Consider the following 24,817-nt stretch of genomic DNA (forward strand, 5'->3'; position numbering starts at 1 on the left):
AGTAGCTGGGACTACAGGTGCCCGCCACCACGCCCAGCTAATTTTTTGTATTTTTGGTAGAGACAGGGTTTCACCATGTTAACCAGGATGGTGTCAATCTCCTGACCTTGTGATTCACCAGCCTTGGCCTCCCAAAGTGCTGGGATTACAGGCATGAGCCACTGCGCCCGGCCAAAAGTGTCTTAAGAGTATCTTATCACTTAATCCATTCCTCTAGTACTCATGAAAAGCAAAAGAAAAAAAAAGAGAAAAATCTTATCATTTAAACTAACCATATGTTCGGCTCTTAGGGTTTGAGAATATATCATTCTCTTACTATTTTAAGCTATAGAGAAATATAACAATCTGAAAAATAATTTTACTTTAATTATTTCACTCAGTCCACCAAGTAACTGGTTGGTAGGAAGGGAAGTGCCACTACCTCTACTATTTTATAGTTAAGTTGAACTGGCATCCAGTGTGGTAAGTACATTTTCACAGGTTACTTGAGTCAGGGATAGAACCTCCTTCTTCTGCTTCCTTATTTGTGACTCATATCACACTTCTTTCAAACTACGTCTATTCAGGGGCATATATGAGCAGAAAGTGATTCCGTTGATGATGTCACGCCCATTTAAATGCTTAAGTTTTGATGTAAATGAAAACCAATTGTACTTTTTAATTATAGTTCTGCATATTTGCAAGTTTATATATTTATACACATTTGTACATACAAATAACACACATGTGAAGTAACTATTTGGAAACATACTGAAGTGTTAATTTTATAACAATTCAAAGCCCACAGTCAGCTAACAGAAGAACTGTGTTTGCACATTTCTGCTCTTCACTCTGATTTCCAGTAAGCATATTCTGTAATGGTGATCTCTATGACAAATTACCACCTTCATCTGGTAACTGATACATTTTCATAAAACTGCTGTGTATAACATGAAAAGTCTTGAACCATTATGTAAGAAAAGGTATGAAGTTCTTCTTTCCCTAAATGGCATCACTATTATTCTTTTAGGATTTAATATGCTTTAAGATAAAAAGTATAACCTGCCAAGATGAAGCATATTTATAACCAACCACCCATGATTTAAAGAAAGGTTCACAATCAATTCAAAATCACATGCTATGGTAAACCAAAAATGTTATCCATATTAGTTTGGTTTGCTTTTGAAATTCTGTGATTACAACTAATATGACATGGACTTGTGGGCTTGACATTCCTATTGGATGTGATTAGTGAGTGCCCATCTACCCATAGAAGTTCATGGAGAATACAATTCTTCATGCCTGTGGAGTAGGGTGGAGAGGCATGAAGACATTCAAGTAGTAATGCTTTTTTTTTTTTTTTTTTTTTTGGATTTGATACCATTTACTGTGGCATGTAACTTAGACTCACCCTTCTCATTCAACAATGTTTTTCTATTTTACAGTATTTAATGATTTCTTTAAAGGTATTTCTGACATCATAGAACAATCTATAGAGCTCTGTTTTGAAATCTGGAAAATATTTTAGTAGCAAACTGATTTATAACTTTGGTGAATGTCTATTAGTCCTCACTCCAAGCACTAGTCAGCAACCACAGTATGTAATTTTTCCTTCCAGTTGTGGCAGCTGGTCTCCCCAACATTCCTCCTATATCAGTAAAAAGAAACATAGATGATTCCATTTGTTTCAGTTAGAAAACAACAGTTAGATGATTTTATTTGTTGGAAACATAGAATGGGACTTGTATACTATAATAATAAAAATAAAAAATATGATGAGAATAACTATAATAGTATAGCAGCTAACATTAACTGAGCATTTACTAGGTACCTAGCATTATGCTGTGTGTTTTATATGCCCATGATCAATTCATCTTCACAACAACTGTACGTGGTAGTTACCATTATAAATATTTATCTCATTGTGCAAAACTGAAGCAGAAATGAGGTAAAGAACCTCATCAAAATTATTGGAATACAGTTTGTCTAACTCAGCTCATGTTCTTTCTACTGTAACTAGTTGCTGCTTGTATTTATAGTATGATTTTAGTTAACAAAATCTCCAGATCATTAAGCACCTTTCTAACACTAGTGAGCTGGAATATTTTCTTTAAGAGAGAGTTTAATGGGAAAAGAATTTAAAAAGAAGCTAAATGGCCAGAACAGGGAGAGATGGTAGTCACCAGGCAGGTGGTTGTGATGCTGCCTGAGATAACGGGGGAGCAGAGCAGGCAGAGGCTAAGGAGGCATCAGGTGGGGAGTTGAGGGCAACTCTCATTTCTTGGGGGTTTAAGTGAATAAAAAGAGAAGAAGTTTCATTAGTGATCAGAGGTGAGGAGGATCTTAGAGGTCATCTAGTCCAGAGTTCCCTTTTTGAATGGGAATCTAAGACTCAGAAAGGGGCCCAGCCTGGCTTTCTGATCTTTAAGCTCATTAAAACTTGAGATCATCATATAGATTTATTTGAGTTTTAGGTTTGAAATACTTGTTTTTGAATTCAAAGAAAGCAGTTTATATTTCAATCCATACTTAGCTCATATGCTTAAATTCTAAATATAAAGGAATGAAGGATGTAATCTTTCCACTATTACTCTAGGGGAATACAGGGTTAACCACAAAATAAAAATTAAATTCCCACTAGGTAATTTGGATCAGCACAGCTGAACCAAATTCTTCAGTTTGTATTCAGGGAGAGAGAATTGCTGACTTAACATGCAGATTACATAATTAGTGTCTAATAGTCCTGTTTGTGGGACTCTTGATGTTTGTCTACATTAGTTCTCATGTGCTCTGAGAAAGTTGATGGCTACCTAGGAAATAAAAGCAGTATACCAATCATAGACAGCGTAGTCTTCAGTAGCATTGTTAGACTATTTTAATTTCTTAGATTTTTGCTTAGTGCTTAGAGCTAACAATCCAGTCTGTCTATGGCCTACAGTGGAGGACTAAAGGTGACCAACAGAAACCCCTCTCTGTGGTGCACATTGCATTTATAATAGTCAGCAAGCCTCTCCCAGGGTGGCATTTCAATTACTCTTTTGAACAGCCAGCATGTTTTAGGAGGCAAGGAAGAAAGACAAATTATTGAAATATTGGGTGCATTATATATCATGCACTCTGACCTTTTCATACAGCCTTTTATTGCTGGAAACTATGAAATTGGATAAGACCTTTCCGTTATGTTAAATAAGATGTGGTTGTACAGTAGACTTTTGACATTTGCTAGAATATTTTCTGAGACAATTTCCATTTCCTCAGTTTTAGAAATATTTTTGTAGATTAGTAGCTTTTGAGACCATTTTACAAGGAACATGATAGAGTGCAACAAAACCTAAATGAAATTTGTACACTGATCAGTGGATAAGCACCCAGATCACCTAAGTGGCCTGGTGACCTGCACGTCATGAAGCAGAAATTCTTCAAATTTGCCTCAGGAGAAGCATACATGACTGCATGTCAGAGACCTTTGATGTCTCTTCATGTTGAATTTTCAAATGCCATGGTATTGCTTTAGACCATAAAGGGAATTCATATTGTTTTCTTTGTTCCTTTTAGTCACTGCCCATTTCACCCCCCCTTTCCCTCCAGCGAAAAATCTGAGCTGCTCATTTAGGACAGATCTTGTTGTTGCGTTTAGTGAAAAAAGTCATGATAGGCTTAATGAAAAAGAATAGAAGCCTATCTATGTACTTAAAAACAACCATCTAACACTTACCAAGTTCTTACGATGTGTCAGGTATTGAGTTGTGCATGTTTCTTTACCTTGCCCATGCAGTAGAATCAACCATAGAGCTTTTTAAAAATACAGATACTGAGGTCCAAGCTCAGACCTATTGAATCAATCTGGTGATGGGGACCTAGACTCATAGCTACTTCTTTCACCACTCATACGTATCCCCTAATTCTCCTACCTAAGCTAGGTGGTAGTTTGCCCTGTGCTGCACCTGTGGAGCCTGGCTCCGTTTAGCAACTTTCGCAGGGTCATACTGCTGCTGAGCAGAGGAACTTTAAACTCAAGTCTTTTTGATTCCAGTGCTCATGTTCTTTCCACTCTATAATAAGCTTACAGTTTTTCAAATGCAAAAAAAAAAAAAAAAAATTATTCTTTGTAGATTTTTTGTTTTCTATTTCCAAGATTTCTGCTTGATATCCTTGGCTCTACTGTGAGTTCTGTTTAAATGAAAATGTATATATAAAGGATTTTCTTTTTGTAAGCCTCTTTTATTTTTCTAATTTCTGCCTTTACCATTTCCTCCTCCATTTCTCTAATCTTTAAAAAAACAACACAAAACATGACATTCAAACTATCTGTCCTTTCAAATTGTGGTTCCATTCTCTGGCAGAACCTGGGTGGAAAGAGGGAAAACAAAATTGTGGTTCAATCATTTTCTTTCTTTTTGCCATCAAATTGCAGAAATAGCTTGATGACTTGATTTTCTCAACACTGGTTCATTTTTTATTAAAAATAGATAATAGTTTTTTAATTGTAAAAACAGAACGTACTTACTGTTAAAAAATTGGAAAATTAATAAAGAAGAAATTAAAGGCATTGACCCTGTTGCACAAGCCAGAAACCTGGGAGTCATTCTTGGCTTACCCCCCTCGGCTTTTCACATGCTGTGAAATCCCAAACAAGGCCTTTTGGTTCTACCCCTTAAGGATCTCTCAAATTAATTCTTTTCATTCGCAATGCCATACTGGTCTGGGCCTTCATTGTATGTTCTCTGAATTATCATACAGCTGCTCAGCTGGTCTTTCTAGCTCTGGTCTTGACTTAACCAGTCCTTTCTCCACTTTGTAGCCAGAGTCAAGCCTTTTTCTAAATGAGGGTGGCAGCACACTGAGGTAGGTGTCCAGGCACTGGAGTCAGGTCTCACAGAATTCCAAGGTTAAATCTACTCTAAGATGATTTACCCAGGCCTTCTATGACCTACCTCTCTGGCCATATCTCCTGTCTCCCTAGTTGTACCATTTGTTCTAGCCTTATTGAACCACACTTCTTTCCCAGAGTGCACAGTATGCTGAGCCTTCCCCACAGTATCCTCTTCCTCAACCTGTAGATGTCACCTTAGATAACAGGTCATCCAGGACAACTTCCTGATTTTGTTTGGCTTGGTTGGGTGCCTTGCTTTATATTCCCTGTATGAATGCTTTTCCTACTAGCGATGTGTAAATTTTTTTTACTGTAGTATCACTTGTTTAGTTGTTTATCTCATTGACTGTTTTTTTCTCAAGCCTTTAGCACAGGGCCTGGCATATAACAGATACCCTTCAAATTTTTTGAGCCAATCAACTAATTGGTCAATGTAATTGTATACCCTGTGTTCCAATAAAGATTTAAAATGGCTAACATAAATATGTATCATATAATAATAGCAGTGCCCCAGCCTGGTCAAGATGGCGAAACCCCATCTCTACTTAAAATACAAAAATTAGCCAAGCATTGTGGCACATACCTCTTAACCCCAGATCTTCAGGAGGCTGAGGCATGGGAATTGCTTGAATTTGGGAGGCGGAGGTTGCAGTGAACTGAGATTGCACCACTATACTCCAGCCTGGGTGACAGAGCCAAGACTCTGTCTCAAAAAAAAAAAAATTAAGAATAATAATAATAATAATAACAGCAGCACCAAAAGTAAGAGAATAAATCAAGGTGAGGGATAATAGGGGTAAATTTTTTAAAAACTAGATGTGAGGTTACTATACAAAACATGTTATAAGTTTCTACATTCCTGTATAATATGAGTCCAAACATTGGCCCTGAGCTTTCTGTACCTTTTATACAAGGAAACTGAAGTATCATTGACCATGTGTATAAGGTCAAAGCAAGCCAGATGATTAAAAGAAGCATTTTTGAAAAACTTGGAATATCTCCCATGGCTCTTCACAAAGAGCACATTGTACATTTCATGACCAAGATCCTGAACAGCATCTTTATGGGAAATATAATGAAATTTTTAGGACTACTCCACATAGACTTATCATGGTTGTCCATGTTGGCTAATGGAATAAACACATTCCATTACATGAGAAAGAGCAGTCTCACAAAAGCTCAAAACACTGAGACTCTATATGGATTTAGAATGTCTCAACTCTAAAGGTATAGATAGACTGCATGTCCTTCAAATGATTCTGCATGAAAAGTATTTCACTCACTGAGGATTGGATGACAATTAGTTCACACTGAGTTTGATTATTCTTTGTAAGGCATCTGTTCTACAGATACTTTGTGTCATAAAGCGCTGCAGAGTCAAGGGCGATAGTAGTAAGTGGATCTAGGAGTTGGACTGAGGGAAATTACAGAGCTTACTGAGATTTCACACATGAATTGAAGGCCTGCCTCCAAACTGAGATCTGCCAGCATGTCCTTAGAAAACAGTGAGGAGTATGTGTTTTTCGTATCCTCTGCAATGTTTGCACATAGTAAGTGGACCATTGCTGAAAGCTCAGGTCCTGGTCTGTGTGGCTCTTCTGGTCTTGTTTACTGCTATGACTTCATGCCCTCTCTTCACTCCAGTCATGTGGGATACACTTTACTCATGCTATTTCTTCTCCCCAAACTGTTGCTATTCATCTGGCTAGCTCCCATTGGTTCCTCCAGACAGCTTAAGTGTCTTTTCCACTTCAAACAATTTTCTGACCTCTCCAGGTTATTGGAGTTCCCTCTTCTTACTCTCATCATAATCTATACATTTCTGTTAATAACCAGTAGTTTTTTAGTGGCTTTTTTTTTTTTTTTAGTCCATCTCTCTCATTGGACTTGAGCTCCTTTAGGATAGAGGTACTGTGCCGTATTTGTTTTTATATCTGAGGTCCCTAATACCATGCCAGGAATATTATAGGTACCCAATAAATTTATAGTTTGGTACAAATTCTTAAAGATGACCTAATTTTAGCATCTCTCTCATACACACATATGCACATCTGATTAGCAATTCTTCCTACCCCCTTCAGTCTAGTGATCAGACACTTACAGATTTTAATTTATATGGAGTCCTTTCATTGCAACAGAGATGAGATTTATGGCAGTGCCAGAGGGCCACCTGAGGTAGATGCACAGCAGATAATAACTATCTTAAGACACTCTCTTCTTTTTTTAACTGCTGAAGGATAAAAGGGTACTTTTTTTTCTAGATTATGTATACTATTAGAAGAGAATTACAGAAAAACGTTATTTGTAACTTAAATGAATAAGGTCTTGGCATGTGATCATGTAAAATTCAGTATGGAAATGTGGTTCTTAATTAAATGTTTCCTTTATTTGTATCTCAATGAGTTTCAGATTCTAATATGGTGTTAAACAGATAGTTATTGCAACCTTGTGTTTCTCTGTACCACTTGACTTCAGTAGGAGAAAAATTTTGCCCTGGGTTTATTATATACTATTTCTTTACCACCAGCCAGCTATAAAAATGCCTACTATTGTGAAACGTAGGTCTGGGTTATAATTATTGCGTGTCTTATGGCACCATTAATAAAAAATTTTTAAAATATATGTTCTTTATTAGATTATCATTTTCATAGATGAGTGAAAATTATATACAGTTGTATTTTACTCATTCATAAGGCATGTCTGTGCCTAAATATTGGTGCCCTGTATAATGTTTAATATATTTTTTAAGAATGACACAGTGAAAAATGCTGATAACTGTGACCTTTACAAAATGTGTTTATTTCAAAATTCAGAATTTTGGAAGCAGCTTTTGTGAGTAAAATTTGTGGAATTGCCTTTGAGTGATGACTTTCTGTAGACTGTACACTGACCATAAAGAATATTGTTACATACATTGAAATAATTTTGTCGGTTTCCCATTAGAGGGCAAAAGTGAGAGATAGAAAACAACTACAGAAGGTGTGAGTAGCTGTGTCATCACAATGCTGTTTACTCACTGTGTGGCAGATGGGCACTACATGTTTATGTACTTAGAATCTCATTTCCAGTAAAACAGAGAAGAGAGTTTCAGTGAATATGCAAAATGTATGTAACAATATACTTTAGCTTCCTGTTCATATGAAAAGCAAAATTCTCAGCCAAGGTGAGATTTTGACCTGAGTCTAAACCCCGTGGACCTTTGAATCCAGAAATTCATCTTAACAGGAGCTTATGCCTGCCTTTTGGTTTTATACAGTATGCAGTTTCATTGTGAATGTATGTGCTTCTTTTTTGGGTTTGTCCAAAAAAGGTTTACCTTGTTTCTTCTTTGTTGTTGACATATGTCCATTTCATTATTTTTAAAGTCTATGCCTTTTCTTTTAGCTTTATCGATTTTTTCTTCCTTATTCAAAATATTCTGTCTGCATTTTTCCAATTATTAGAACCTTTTTTTTGCATTTTTTCATAATTGATATTTGTGTTGAGTATTGCAAAGCAATATTAAAACAGTACTCACTTGCTGGCGTGTATATGTGTGTACACATGCAAAACCAAATTCATATACCTCACTTGTAAAAAATATGAAACTAAATGCAGAAATTATTTACTTATTAATGTTGAAAGTTATTTGCACAGCTCTCTAAATGAAAGTAGTTTTTTCCATTTTATTTTGCATAGATTATATTTTTATGTTATATAAAATTAATATATCATGTAACAATATATTATTATATATATTTTGCCACATAGGCTCCCTATACATATCTGACTGCTAAAAAGCATGCAAACTCACCTTGTCATAGAATCTGGGCTGAGCAAAACTAGTCCAGGTTCATTTATCCTGCGTTGGCTACTCTGCACTGCATAAAGTGTAAGACATTGAAAGAATGTCAGTAACTTCTAAATCATCAAACTTTCCCTAGTGAAGTTACGTAGAAGAGTAAAGCTTAAGTGTTCTCAGTGACTTTCACTCCCTCCACACAAGAGTATTGCATTTGGCCACATGGGGTAAATTCCAAGGATGATCCTACTTGGTAAGATTACTGACGTAGAGAATCTATCAGAAGTGCATATGTACACAAAATGCATATTTTTAAGTGTTGTATTTTGTGATAATTAATAACTTAATCCACATAATTTCACTGTGGTTCACTCATCTCTTTTTCATAGGAAATGGTACTTGAAAAGGAAATTAAAAAGAAACCACTGATTTACATTTGTTTCTCAATTTTTGTTTTATGAAGTACCTTTTCCAGTGATAGTCTCATTTGGTTATAATACGCTAACAGACAGTAATCTACAATGTGTTGCATCTTTTCATTTTAATATTTTTCCTTGGGAAAAAGATTACTGTCTTTACTCTCTTGACAGCAAGCTTCATATTTGTGCTATTCTTCTTCTTGTCTTTGACCATGGCAGTTACCTCTGTTGTTCATGCTACCTGCCTGATTTTGATGACCAAAATATTTTTCACTAAGAAATATCTGAGTATTGTTAAGTAAACATCTGTCTGTGATTCCTTATTATTTACCATATATAACATTTTTAAATAGTCTACATACACTACATGGGTATTTGTAAACTTTTAAACACTTAGCCTTTGAAAGTGTGAGGCTGCCACACAATTTCTTAGACCTTAAATGTGAGAAATTTATGTTGATAGTTGTTTGTCTTATCTCTACATTCACAACCACTTTCTTTGAAGTGACAGATTTCCTCTCCAAAAACTTAGAATGCTTTGGATTAATTTTGCATTGTATAAATGTAGGCTGAAAGTAATTTGGGGTTCCTCATGTGAAAATTCTGATAACTTGTGAGACTGCAGTACCAAAGTTTTAAAATCCTATTGTATATTCATAGTTTATTTATGACTTATATCTTCCTTGTTTCATCATAGAATTTTAAATGGCCTTTAGCAGAAGATAAATAAGTGAAATGTGGCCCAGCGTGCCAAAGTCAGGTAATAACGTATGTATGTGCATAGGACTTGAAGGGAAAGCATATTATCCAAGCTAAGGAAAGCTGCTCCTCCTAGTCAAACATTGAGCCTTAGCACCGATCTCTTTAGAAGTCAAGGCAAAATGGTCTTTCCTGTAATTTTCTCATTTCATTAAGTTCTTGGTGACTTACAATGGTAATGAGCTAACTTACAGTAGAAGAAGTGTTAGTCAATGCCTTTTCTAGGCACAGTTATCACTCATTGGCAGCAGATCTATGTTCAGTTAACTAGCACCTCTCAAAGCTAAAAAACAAACATTCCTATTTTTGTGGACAGATCTTAGATGTCATTATTATAGAAGATCTACCAACTCGACCATGTGTTTCAGGAGAGGAACTTCATACTGTTCCTTATGTGAGTACATGGAAATTACTCATAATCTATAATCCATGGTGCCTAAAAAGAATTGAACACTTTTTTTCTAGCTCATAAGATTTACTTGTTTTCATTCAGAATGGTGTCTTAATGACCACAAGTTCATAATGTTAAATCCAAAAGAAGTTACCAAATAGTTTACCAATTAATTTTAGTTATGGAAATTATTAATAACCTTTTGGATCAGTAAAAAGCATCTTTACCATGTTGGTTCTATTATTCATTCATACTTATTTTTTACTTATTAAATTCATTAGAAAGGGTCTCTGTTGCCATGGCTCCTGGCCTGTTCCTTTTGTAATTCAAGGAGACAGTAGCCACTCTTATATGCCTAGATTAGTTTTAACGAAGGCTTTTATTTTAAAACTTTAGGGATGGACATTAGTAAGAACTGAAATTAAGAAAGACTTGACAGGAAATACTGTGACTTTTGTTTAGACTTGATAGATGAATAGAGTTTAGGCAAAGGAGAAACATACTACAAAAAGCTTGCCCTGTACATACTATCTTTAAAGTTGTATACACAAAAGGTGTTTATATTTAAGTATTTTTAAGAAAATGTCTTTGTTGTAAATGCATATGATCTGAATCTTAGGTAAGTCCTATGTGTTGTAGTTAATATCACGTGATCAAGGCATACTAGTGACAGTATCAGAATAAAAATGCATAATGAACACATCTTTATGCATAAATTTGGGAGGTTAGTATGTGATCTAGTGTCACAGAAACAGCATACAAGTGCAGAGTAGAAAAGAGTTGTGGCTGGCAGATTAAGAGAATTTAGGGAATAGGACTTGGAATTCGATCTGGAGGAATGGCAGGATTTGAACTGGTAAAGAAATTGGGAGAGTATAGTCAGGGTTAGATACTCAGCAGTGGAGACCAGCCTTTTTGTGTGGCAAGAACTAAGTTAGAGAAGTAGTCTTAATTGTCATGAAGTCTCACTTCTAACAAACTATATAGGAAAGAGTGGGAACTGTGAAAGTTCTAGTATTTATGACTTTATAAATACTCCAAACCTGGTGAGTACATTGTTCTCTTCTTAGGATTCTAAGACAGTTTATTATCTTCCTAAGCAGTTTACTACTTGTTCTAAGATAAAATAAGACCTTTAGAATAAGGCTTTAGCATCATGATAGTTATCCCAAAATAGTGTCTTATTTTGAGACTTCTGCATGAATTATATTCAGTTAAAAGAGACTCAGTAAAAGTAATTATACCTCATGTTTTTTACATTTCCTTTGATCCATGAGTGAGGTATTTACAGACTATATGATGGCATATAGTAGGAAAAAGACTATGATTCATCCCAATTACAAAGATGTTTCCTAGGAAAGAAACTCTGGAGAAATGTCTTATGTCTTTACTAATGGTTTTGAGACTTAAACAAATAAATCTTGTCTTTTCTGTGTATGGCTGTAAATGGTCATAATTTTATACTTGCAAATATCAATTTGATCTGAATCAAACTTTTCCAGCGTAGTTGGCCTATTTGCAAGGTTAGATATCCACAGGCTGTAATGGATGTATGCTCTATAAGATATCAGCGGTTTATCTGGATTTTAGGTACTAGTAACATCTTTGAACATAAAATCTGAGAAGTGTCCTTTGGGTGCAGCAACTATAATGTATTTGGTGACCTTAGAGAGAGGATAGTTTTACAAGAATGGAGGCAACAGGAACCAGATGTAAGTGAAGAGTGATGTAAGTGGAGATAGCTAGTTTAGATGACTGCTACAGGGAGTTTCCTGATGAAGGGGAGAGGGCTGGGGCATAGACAACAGAAAGGGAAAGCTGCATCAGGATGAATAAGAGAGTTTAGCATTTTTAAATGCTGAGAAGATTATGTAGAAGAACAGCTGAACGTGAAAGGATTAACAATGGAGCAGGTTTCTGAGAAATCAGGAGAGGACAGGAACAGAAATCAGGTTAAGAGGGACTCCTCATTTTGTAAGGCAGGAGGCAAGGTTCAGCATGAATATATATTTTTGTTTGACTTTATAAATACTCCAAGCCTGGTGAGTAAATTGTTCCCTTCGTAGTATTCTAAGAGAGTTTATTATCTTCCTAAGCAGTTTACTACTTGTTCTAAGATAAAAGAAGACCTGTTGGCTTTAGCGTCATCATAGTTATCCCAAAATAGTATCTTATGGTTGGGAGTACGTGGTGAGAAAGTGAGGGATGCTTTGCAGGAAGGTCCTGTGCTCTCTGTCAGATCAAAGGTTAGGTAATCTGATGATGGTGGGGTACAAGGGGATGGAGGTGATTAATAAGAGTTTGGAATAGTTGTTGTGGTAAATGAGAAAAGGAAGCTGACTAAAACCAAGTAAGAGCATTGCTAAGCTCTCAAACCTTGGGCTACAGAGCCAATCTGGGCTCTTGCCTCTCCTTAAGTTCCATCCAAAGTGGTGACTTCACATGCCTCACAGTGGCTCACTCTTTCCCACCACCTGCAGTACTCCCATCTCTTCTGCTTTTGATCAGATACCCTTGTTCCTTTATGCCTATCTCAGGAAGATCATTTCTTGATCTCTTCAGCTGGAAGTCCTATCAGTCCCCCTCCAGTCTTCTACAACAGTTGAACCCATCTTAAGACTCATACAGTTTCTGGGTGATTAGAAAAATAGTATGTTGAAGAGACATCTGCACTCCCATGTTTATTGCAGCCCTATTCATAATAGCCAGGGTATACAATCCACCGAAGTGTTCATAATCAGATGAATGCATAAAGACAATGTGATGTGTAAATATATACAATGGCATTCTATTCAGCCATAAAAAAGAATGAAATCTCATCATTCCCAGCAACATGGATGAGCCTGGAGCACATAATGTTGGGTAAAATAAATCAGGCACAGAAAGATAAATTCTGCATCGTCTCATATATGGAAGCTTTAAAAGTTGATCTCATAGGAGTAGAGAGTAGAATAGTGGTTACTAGAGGCTGGAAAAGTGAAGGGAAGTAGCCAAAGGTTGGTTAGTGGATACAACAGCGCAGCTAGATAAGAAGAATAAATTCTAGTGTTCTATAACACTGTGGGGTGACTATATTAACAATAATTGATTATATACTTGTAAATAGCCAAAAGAACAGATTTTCAGTGTTCTCAACACAGGTAGTAAGTGTTTGAGGTAATGGATATGCCAGTTACTGATCTCATCATTACACATTGCATACATATCTTAAAATAGCACACTACCTCGTAAATAGGTACAGTTGTCATTTAAAAATACTAAAAAGCAAGAATAATCATGTAATTAGAAAATATATTTTTTCCTCTTTACTAGAGTGTAAGCTCCTTTGGGTCAAGGAGCTTCCAAAACCACAGTAAAAGCATTGAATCAGTCAGTCTCTGTTTCTCCTTTCCCCCTCTCCTCACCCCTGCCCCTGCCCCACCCCCCACCCAGGGCAATGGTGCTAAATTGTTCAATAAGTATTAAATGAGTATATTAATGAATGTAACATATACTACAATCAAATTGTATATGAGATCAGTGAACTTCTATAGGAATATGTTTGTCAGAATTCTTTACGAGGCTAATAACCCACAGGCACCACCTTGAAGAACATTATTTTATGAGGATATCTAACTCCTCTACAATGGCAGTGAAATATATTGTATTTGTAGGTGATTATCCTAACTTGGTGGCTCAGGATATTTTGTATTTGGCTTATTTGCACTCTCCTAGCTGTAAGGAGCTTATGCCAAGCACAATCTCTGTTGTCCAACTTTGCTTATTATGTAGCTTTTACAGCAACTTTTCTAATAGTTTGGATGTAAATGCCATAATGTATCATAAGCCCAGATTCCTTTTAAAAATTTCATCCTCGTAGCCTTACTTTAAAATTTTATTTTAGTTTATTTCTCACTCACTGACTCACTGTGCTGTGTTGAAGGAACTTTGTATACCAAGTGCAACATCATATTCTATCGGACCTACAAGGTTTGGCTAGGAGAGGAAAATTCAGGATGAAAACATCAAAGAGGCAGCAATTACAGAAAATGGGAATGTTAGATGTCACAGAGTATGATGGAATATGCCTGAGAATTCTCACCTTTTATGCAGCCTTAAGTTCCATTGGCTAATAGCTTGTAACATTTACATAAATTGAAGCAGATTGCTGTTCTTTTATAAAGATCATCCTCTTTTATGACTTCACAACTTTTAATAATTCAGATATTTGTATTCTGCTGACCATTTTTTTCTGCACTATAAACCAGTTCATTTCATTTTATACTCTAATTAGCTCTTTATCTAAAGTGTTTTTATTTAAAGTGTTGGTACACAAGTTTAAGATAAGCTAAATTAGCCAACAGATATGACTAGCTATTGGGTATTAATCAAAAGGATGATAGTATGGCTTATTGTTAAAATAAAACTCAGTATTTAGATCTTAATTTGCAATTTGACAAGCTAAACCAGAAGTTTCTCAGATGCATCTAATGCCTCTTCTGCTGTCTTGGGAATAGAGATAGATAGCAATTATAACTCAAATTTCATTTCTGTAAACTTCAAGATCATGGGTTTCATTGTTTCATTAAAGTACCATCCAAAAATAGTGTTCTACATCACCACAATAGCAGTGTTGTCCTCTGGCTGCCATTGTCCTTACCCAAGGCCTAAAAAACACATACTTGATTTTTTTTTTTTTTTTTTTTTTCTGTTTCAGTATTTTAGTCCATCTACTTGTAAACAGATTTCCCGCCACAACCCCCAATGCAGTTTCTGTCTGGCAAGATAATGCTGAAACATTATACTCTCACCTTGGGGAAGGGTGGTTGGAAAAGATACAACCCTTAGCTTCCAGGTCCATCTGCTGAAATTGTCCGAATTTGGCCAGTGTATTATATCAAGTGATAGCACATGGAGAGAAAAGAAGAAAATGAATCTTGACGAGTGAGCTGCCATCATTTTTGTGGCAGTCTCTACCAATACTGTTAAATTTCTACCCATTGGATTTTTCAGGCTCCTAATTATTGGTATGTATATTATAGGTGGTGTTTGTGTAGCCACTCAGGATTTTAGATTTGCTTTGGTTTGGTTTTTTTCCTGTTGAATTAGGTGGGGATGTTTGAAATAAACAAGAAGATAAGGGAAGGGCTCTTTTCTTTCCTTTTACTTTAAGTTCCGGGATACATGTGCAGAATGTGCAGGTTTGTTAGATAGGGATATGTATGCCAAGGTGGTTTGCTGCACCTGTTTACCCTTCCTCTAAGTTACCTCCCCTAGCCCCCCCACCTCTCAGCAGGCCCTCCTGTGTGTTGTTCCCCTCCCTGTGTCCATGTGTTCTCATTGTTCAACTCCCACTTATGAGTGAGAACATGCGGTGTTTGTTTTTATTTCTATTTGGGACTGTCTCCTCCGTCAAACTTTCTCGAATCCTGTCAGCCAAACATGTCTTTTCTTTTTCTGAATCCATAGAGCAGTTTAACTATACTTCTATTAAGATTCCTCAGGGTGTGTTGTAGTTGCATGCATGAACCTCTCTTCTCTACCCTGTTAGCCTGTTGACTACCCTGTTCTTGCTTCCTTTTTTTACCCGCACTCAGTGCATCTAGCCAAAAATAGCTTTCTTGTTGTTGCAGTTGTTCTTGTTATTAACTGTTCTGGCTGGCTGAATCACATCTAGAAAGGCTTTAATACTAAGGAAGGCTTCTTGTTGACTTTAATGAATTCATTCAAGATATAATGTATATGGTAGGTACAGATGTCACAGTCTTGAAGAGGGTTAAAGAATATCACTACTTTGTGTGGTATAGAGCTTGATGGTATATGGCCACACTCTGACAGTATCCTGGAAGGTTCTCTTGCTGTAATTCTTTCTAGTTTATTTTCTGTGTATAATTAGACAGTGCTTTCTAAGTAGCAGAATTTAGTTGTAGATACTGATGCACCTTAGAAAAAAATGTTCTATGATGGCAGTTAGTCCAACTTTTATCTTCTTCAGGGCCATCAGGCCTCTGTAATAATTAGAATCCATAAAAACTGGCTATATTCTAGACTCTAATATATTATAAAAGTTTTATGCTCTTCAGTGATGTCTCAAGCACATCATAAAGCATCAGTGATCCTTCCAACAATGTTCCTTGGTGCTGGTGATTTGGGTGATTGGAAAAGTTTGCCAGTGGAAGAACCACTTGCTGCCACGATAAGGAACCAATATTACTATATTTCAAAAAAAAAAAAAAAAAAAAACCCTCTAGGCTTACCTAAAGGACATGTGTAGAGGTAAGGTTTTATATATCAGAGTGATGCTGTAGCCAAGTTACAGTCTCTGTAAATATGGGGTAAATGAGAAATAATCTTGATCATCGGGATGATGGGCTCATTTTTCAAACTACCTCTGTGTTGACCATGCTATCTGCCTTACTGCTTTCATTCAAACATAGCTGTCTCCTGACTCCACACCTCTTCCTTGTTTCCCTCTCAAGTAAGAGCTGTTCATTCTCTCGTATCTCACTACCATATAATGTTCTTAATTTACTTCTGATTTATCCATCCTGGAGTTAAAAAACAAAAAATACCCTGAGTCAGAAAACATTTTTTGAGCCTTTTGTCATCTAAATATAGCAACCTTTACCTCTCTCAGATACCAGTCAACCCTTCACTATATCCTCTGCCTCAGCCTTTGTTTCACTGGAGAGAGGAGACTTAGCACCTGGCTCAGTCTTCCATTCCCTCCCTAGTCTAGCCATCCTCTTAGGTAAGTTCACCGTCTGTGTGATAACTCATGCCAGTTCCATGATCTCCTCATTATTCACACTACTTCATACTTTGGATCTTGTCTTCAGGAATTGCCCCACCTGTTAAACATTAAATTGCAACATCTCACTCTCTAGGCTATTTTTAGTCTCATTAAGATCTCTCTTCCCTTAATGCCCTTATGCTTTTTCCCTATCCATAATCATCCTTCTGTGTTCATGCTTTTCTCTCTTCTCAGTTATACTCTGTGGTCCATTGCTTAAACCAAACTCTTGCTAGTATCTTGAACACCTTAGCCCTGTTGCCCTTGGGTGGCACACAGTCAGCAGAAGTGCATTCCTGGGTCTTGCCTGCTGCTTGCCTTCTCTTTATCTGCACTGGCTTTTAGCTCTGCTGGAGAAAATCCCCTAAACCATGCAGATTACTGCCAAAATAAACTCTTGGTTGCTGTATTAGTTTTCTAGGACTGCCGTAACAAATTATCATAAACTAGGTTGCTTAAAACAGTAGGAATGGCCAGGCACAGTGGCTCACGCCTGTAATCCCAGCACTTTGGAAGGCTGAGGCAGGTGGATCACGAGGTCAGGAGATTGAGACCATCCTGGCTAACACGGTGAAACCCGTCTCCACTAAAAAAAAATACAAAAAAATTAGCCGGACGTGGTGGTGGGTGCCTGTAGTCCCAGTTACTCGGGAGGCTGAGACAGGGGAATGGCGTCAACCCGGGAGGCAGAGCTTGCAGTGAGCCAAGATCACGCCACTGCACTCCAGCCTGGGCAACAGAGCAAGACTCCATCTCAAAAAAAAAAAAAAAAAAGGTAGGAATTTATTCTCTCAGAGTCTGTAAGCCTAGAAACCTGAAATCAAGGTATTAGCAGAGCCATGCTCCTTCTGAAGGCTTTGGGGAAGAGTCCTTCCTTGCCTCTTCTTGGTTGCTATCAGTCTTTGGCATTCCTTGATTTATGGCAGCATGACTCCAGTCTTTATATGGCCTCCATCTTTATATGGCCTTCTGCCCTGTGACTCCCCACTTTTAAGGATGCCACTCATGATACCCACCATAATCCACAATAACCTCATTGTGACTTAACTAATTATTTAGGAATAGGTTCTTTGCAGATATAAAGTCACATTCTGGGGTTCCAGTAGACATTAAATTGGGGGACACTCTTCAACACAGTACGGTTGCTGACTTCAGTGCTGGCTGACCATTTTTTCTGTTTCCCTAGTCAACCATTCCATTCTCTGCAGTAGCAATTTCAAGCCTCCGCTGCCCATCTTCAACACTCTTGCCCCTGCTTCTCTTCTCTTTAAGCTCTAACTTACCAATCGTTACTTATCGTCAGCATTTAATGTTGTTCAAATGTCTTTAGTCTTTAAAAAGGAAAAAAAAAAAAGACTAAAAAAAAAAAAACTATGCAACTACACGGACACTTTTTATAACCCCTTCACCATTCACCCCTACTCCAAGCTTCTACACTACATCTGTCTTTGCTTCAGATATAAGCTTCTTGGAAGAGCTGTTGATGAACTGTCACTGCACACTTATTCCCTAATGACTTCAGAACTTTTTGTGATCAGTTTTCTACCTCTTAGATTCCACTAAACCCGAACACTCTCTCAAGTGTCTACATTGTGGTAAATTCCAGACCTTGTCTTTTCTTGCTCTGTCACTAACACTTGATCCTAATGGACACCCCCTTCCTCTAGAAACATTCTCTGCCTTGAGACCAGCTTAGGGAGAACTACTGAAGAGGATAGAACTAGAAGACTTACGAGATCTCTTTTAATTCTAATATTTGATCATTTTCTGAGATTTCAAGAATCTTGTGTTCTCTTTTTTTAATAGAATGTCTAGGCAATTTGTAGTTATTTAAACATGATAGTGCTTTTTTATGATGTTGAGACTATGGGGTGCAACATCTTTCTCATGCGGTTACTGTAATTTCAAAGGGATTATTTTTGGTAACTATTTGTTATTGTTAAATTTCTCAGAAATAGAAAAGCACTCTAGGGAAACTTTAAATAGACAAGAGCTCTACTGAATTTAAAACCCTAAGATCTGAAGATATAGACTTTGATGCATTAAATTAGTCTTTTGAAGTTCTGAAGTCTGAGAAGTCCTCTTGTAACATTATAAGGTTTTTATATTTATAAAAATAGGCTTATTATCTAATTTGATTTTTCAAAGACAACAGGATGGTGAACTTGTAATATAAGAGAAAGAAGAAACTAAACATTGTAAAAGTTAAGCAAACTTGAATCATTTATAATTTCCTCTTTCCTAACAATATCTTTAGTATGAATAACTCATTGGTTTATGGTAACTTTTTTTTTTAAGAGCTCTCCTCTTAGAAAAATAGTTGAACTCTGTTGGAAGTAGAACAATTTGATTTTTATCCAAGACCAATGATTAAAAGATAATTGACCAGTCTTTAAGTGTTGTAGTAATTCCAAATGTCCCTAAGTCTTCCTAGCCTAAAGATACAGATGAGAATTATAATAATACCAAAAAGTTCTATCTGGAAGCCTTCTTCAGCCTAGCTGCCAAACTTCAGCATCTCTCCCCAAATGTCCAACAATAATTTCCAAGTATTTCTGTCTCCTGAGCTCTGGCCCTCTGGTAGAAGTCTTCCTTGCAAAATCCATGTGAGGAAGCCACCTTGATCAGGTCACCTCATAGCGAGCTGTATAGGCCGGAAACATTGCTTCACACCTAGGGCATGGCTCTGTGCGCTGATGACATTTTCAACCCTCCAAGGGCCAAGTGATTCTGTCCTCTCTCTGTCCTGAAGGAGATCCCTCCTGGGAAGCACTACTTCATCTCCTTCAGCTTTTAATTCAAATCTTCTCTCTTTCTCTAGGACTCAGACCATATCCTTGGGGATAAACACCTTCTTCTCCTCTCATGTCCTTTTTACCAGTTTCTGCTCATGTGGCTGTGCCCCCAAACATCCTCTTCAGAGACCTCTTCCCCACTGCCATATCATTCATGTACATACATGGGGATGAGGAGAGTGGATGAAAATTTATACTGCAGATATCGTTAGAGCAGTTAAGAGCCAGAAGTCCTAACCAGACTGAGTCCTCAAATTCTCTTCTCTTTGTGCCTTAGTTTTGTTTTTTGTTGTTTTTTGTTGTTGTTGTTTTGTTTTGTTTGTTTTTTTGAGACGGAATTTCACTGTTGTTGCCCAGGCTGGAGTACAATGGCACAATCTCAGCTCACTGCAACCTCCGTCTTTCGGGTTCAAACGATTCTCCTGCCTCAGCCTCCTAAGTAGCTGGGATTACAGGCATGTGCCACCACGCCCAGCTAATTTTGTATTTTTAGTAGAGACAAGGTTTCTTCATGTTGGTCAGGTTGATCTCGAACTCCCAACCTCAGGTGATCCACCCGTCTCTGCCTCCCAGAGTGCTGGGATTACAGGCATGAGCCACAGCACCCAGCCACTTTATGCCCTAGTTTGTTCAGCTGTAATGAATTAATAAAAGACCCAATTAAATCCAGTCAAATAAAATTGCAGAAATCTGCAAAGGTTACAAAAAAAACTTAACATTATGAATTGCTATAAACTTGATAGACAAGATTTTGGTAAACAGTACATTTTATAAATTCTGTAAATTGGTTGTTTGGCATTGACCCATTAGCAAATTGGCGTGCTTTCCAGTTGATCAGATATTAAATTCCAGTTAGGTTCACTTGGGACTTCCTACAGCCATAGTTCTTTCATGACAGTAAACTTCACAAAACAGTTTTAAAAATATTAAATAATGTCTTCCAATTGAAATATTGTTCCATGTTTAGTTTTATTGAGAACAAAATGTATCCTCTCTGGTAGGGGAGGTGTATGCAACACAATTACAATAGTTCCTCAAGGATGTTGTGTTAGAGTACTGTCCAGCATAGCTGGATGCTGACTTTATTTTCAGTTGGATGAATTGAGAAAAAGGTGGATAACTGGAGTATGTTTATCCTAAATCAGGAGGGTGACTGAAGGATGTCATGATGAGGGGAAAAAAAAGCAGAGAAACAGGACAGTATATTGCTGTCATCCAGAGGGACACTTGCCTACTGAAAATGTAAATTAGACATACAACAGAATAAGAATGTCTTTCCCCTGTTCATCTCATTCCTAAGTTGTGAAAGTGTTGATGAGATGTCTTTAAGCACTAGTGTTGTTGGAGTGAATTGAATGTACTTAGTACATGGGGTATCTTCTTGAAAAGCAAATGAGAAACACAAATGTATATACACAGGTAGCTTTTATTTATAATGGTGTCTTTTATCTTTGATATTCAAAGCATATTAAAGTATCCAATTATGAGTGGTGAACTTTTACCTACTAATCTTTTAGTTCGTTTTCTTTGGGTCTGCTGCTCCTACTCATGTCTTTGACCAATGTTTAGTAATAGGCCAGGATTCTTTTTCCATTCATCCAGTGTTTGAAAGGGTCTGTTGTAATAAATCAAAGCATCCAAGAGGTGATTTAGACTAAGTTTTTCTGCCTTCTGTATGGCATTTTAAATTCTATTTTATGGAATTTTGTTTTGAGAGGTGATAATCATGTCTTCTTACTCAAGGACATCTGTCTGCCTTCAGTGTTGCCTTTCTGGTACATTTCATTTCATTTACATAATCATTCTACTCAGACTTTATCTAGAGAAGTTTTTAGAATCTGTTATGTCCATAAGAATTCTGGATCCTTCTGCTTAGGAAAGTCCTTCATTTAAATAAACGCCTAGTGATTTGAGAACATTTGTGAGTGAAGATGTGTCTTGAAATCTCACTTAAAAATAATTTTTGCCAGCTATTTTAAGTTCAATTATTGACTTTAAAATACTCTAACTAAGGCTTTTGATAGATTTTTTTTTTTTTGGAAATAGGAAACAGTAGTCAATTAGTTATTCCCTAGCTGAAACAACTTTATAGATGGCAGGGAAATCACTTGATTTCTAAAAAGAAGTGAAGAATGAATTAGAAGGAATAAAAGATTTTATTTGCCCTACCAAGAGGCAGTAAACCTATTTATTACCCATTCTTATGTGAAGATGGACCTAATATATTATTATATTCTGAGAGTGATGAGACAAGGCTTTTACAGGGAGGACGAAAATAAAGAAGCAAGTTACATATTTACTTTGGAATGGAAACTTGACATTAAAACAGATCATCTTATGTTTCACTGTTTGAAACTCAGTAAGAGTTTCAGAAACTAATTATCTAGCTGCAGGTAGTGGCATGGAAATATATTAAATATACATAGAAAACTCTGATACTTGAGCATGGAAAAGGGCCAGGTTACTTTTATTTTTACACAAATAAAACAAAGTTCAAAGGTGGTAAATATCATTAAAATAAATACTAAGTACTAATAACCAGCAAAGAAATGCCTAGCCAAGACATTTCATTTCACAATGAAATACACTGCGTGATTTGTAACATCAAAGCTGCTCTGCTGTCCTAAATGTTCCCTCTTCTCAGTCCTTCAACTTCCAGGTAAAATTGGAGAACTGATACATGTATTGTGAATTTGCAGTTTAGGGCATTAGAAAAACAGTTTGTACAACTGAAAGTGGAACTAAATATTATAGCTATTGAGGAAAATAATGTTCCTTTCCAAACTAGAGTATAGTGATCACATCTGTAAAATGAAAATATCTGCCTCAGGATTACTGTCAGGAACAAATGACTTCTGTGTAAAGAGCTTAGCTCAGTACTGGGACCACCCTAGTGTTCCACACATCACCAAAATTATTACTAATGAACTGTTGAAGGATAATTTCCAGCTGCTGAGCTTTGAGCAATGGCCTTAAGTACAATATTTATGTTGCATCCTTTAAGGTCAACAAATGAAAGAGTGCTTTTAGAACTGGTTTTTTGTTGTTGTTGTTGTCGTTGTTTTTTACTTTAAACAAAGTAGTATGTTTAATTTTTAAATTAAGTTATTGTCTACAACTGTTAGAAACAACTGTTCTATATATTCATGTTATGTGTGTTACATTACTGATAGAATAATCATTCCTACAAAGTTTTATTGACCACTTGCTATGACCAGGCTCTGAAAAAACAAAATTAAGAAAACAGACATGTCTTCCCTAATAGACTAGAGCCCACAGTCTGTTAAGGGAGACAGACATGTGAACAGTTAATAACACCCTGCACACTATTTCAACTTTCTTTACTTATCCCTTTGCCTCAATTACCCTATCTAGTCCAGAGCTGAATACCTATACACCTTGAAAATTGGCTTGGTTATTGCCCTTCTTAGAAACTTTCTTGCCTTGCCCCTTCTACCATAGTTAGTCATTCCTTCCATTGAATGTTCCTGATCTTCTACGTTTTTACATTGTTGTCCTCATCACATAGTATAATAATTTGTTTATTTACATGTTACCTCCCCTACCAGACTGTTAATGTCATGAGAGGTATTGTTCATCTTTGTGATCCCAGCCCTAGTGCAGGACTTGGTACTTACAAAGCACTCCATAAATGTGAATGAATGGATACTGTCAACCTTTTTGCCTTCTTCAATCTCTTTCCCATATTGCAACATGCATCTTTGAAAGACACTGACAGAACATCAAAGAAATGAACCAAAACTCAAGCATGGAAAGGAAAATTGAAAAATCAGTTCAATTGATAGGAAAGCATTATTTTTCTTTCCTGACTTATATTCATAGACCAACCTGGGCATCATAGGGAGACCCTGTCTCTACAAATAATAAAATATTAGCCAGGCATGGTGGCACATGTCAGTAATCCCAGCCACACAGGAAGTTGAGGTGAGAGGATGGGTTGAGCTTGCTGGGAGGTCGAGGCTGCAGTGAGCCGTGATTGCACCATCATACTCCAGCTGGGTGACAGAGCAAGACCCTGTCTAAAGATGAAAAAAGAGATATATTAATGTATAGTAAAGTCCTAGTAATGTCAGTTTCTCAATTGAAAATGAATTATGTTGTTTATAAAACTGAACTATCATATTATTATTTCAAAGACAGGGTTGCTAAGCAGAGTAACAATTTGATCAACACTACTGAAGATTGTTTAATCCATTACAAACATTTTAGTAGCATCTATTTAAATGTAGTTATACATTGATTACAAATAATCATCTGCTTATTAAAGTAGGTCCAATAGGACCTGTTATTTACCAGTCTGCTACTAACACTTTTTAAAAATTTTTATTGATATGTAACAGTTGTGTGTATTTTTGGGGGCATATGTGATATTTTGATAACTGTATACAGTGTGTAACAATCAAGTCAGAATAATTGGACTATTACTTCAAACAGTTATCTTTTTGCATTGGAAACATTATATTAATAATTCTTCCCTTCTAGCTATTTTAAATATATGCAATAAATTATTAACTATAATTTCCCTACCAAACTAGAACTTACTCCTTCTAACTACGTTTGTACATCTTAACCAACCTCTCTGCATCCCTCCCAACCTCCCCTTCCCTTGCCAGCCTCTGGTAACCATAATTCTGCTCTTTGCCTCCATGAGATCCACTTTTTTAGCACCCACATACAAGTAAGAATGTGAGATATTTGTCTATCTGTGCTTGGCTTATTTTAATATGATTACTTCCAGTTCCATCTACGCTGCTGCAAATGACAGAATTCCATTCTTTTTATGGCTGAATAATATTTCATTATGTATATGGAATACATTTTCTTTATCCATTCGTCTTTTGATAGACAGGTTGAGTCCAGCTGTTGTGAATAGTGCTGCAATAAACATGAGAGTGCAGTCATGTCTTTGACATACTGATTTCCTTTCTTTGGGATATATACCCAGAGGTGGGATTGCTGGATCATCTGGTAGGCTCTATTTTTTTTTTATTTTTGAGGAACTTCCATACTGTTGTCCATGGTGGCTG

The 24,817-nt window shown here is 36.6% G+C and overlaps 1 protein-coding gene across 9 annotated transcripts in view; it reads left to right on the plus strand.

The window, feature by feature from the left end:
• Positions 1-24,817, plus strand: part of LCLAT1 (lysocardiolipin acyltransferase 1) — a 236,819-nt gene that overhangs the window by 145,096 nt on the left and 66,906 nt on the right. The window lies entirely within an intron of this gene.

This window comes from Piliocolobus tephrosceles, chromosome 15, assembly GCF_002776525.5.
Source record: "Piliocolobus tephrosceles isolate RC106 chromosome 15, ASM277652v3, whole genome shotgun sequence".
NCBI lineage: Eukaryota > Metazoa > Chordata > Mammalia > Primates > Cercopithecidae > Piliocolobus > Piliocolobus tephrosceles.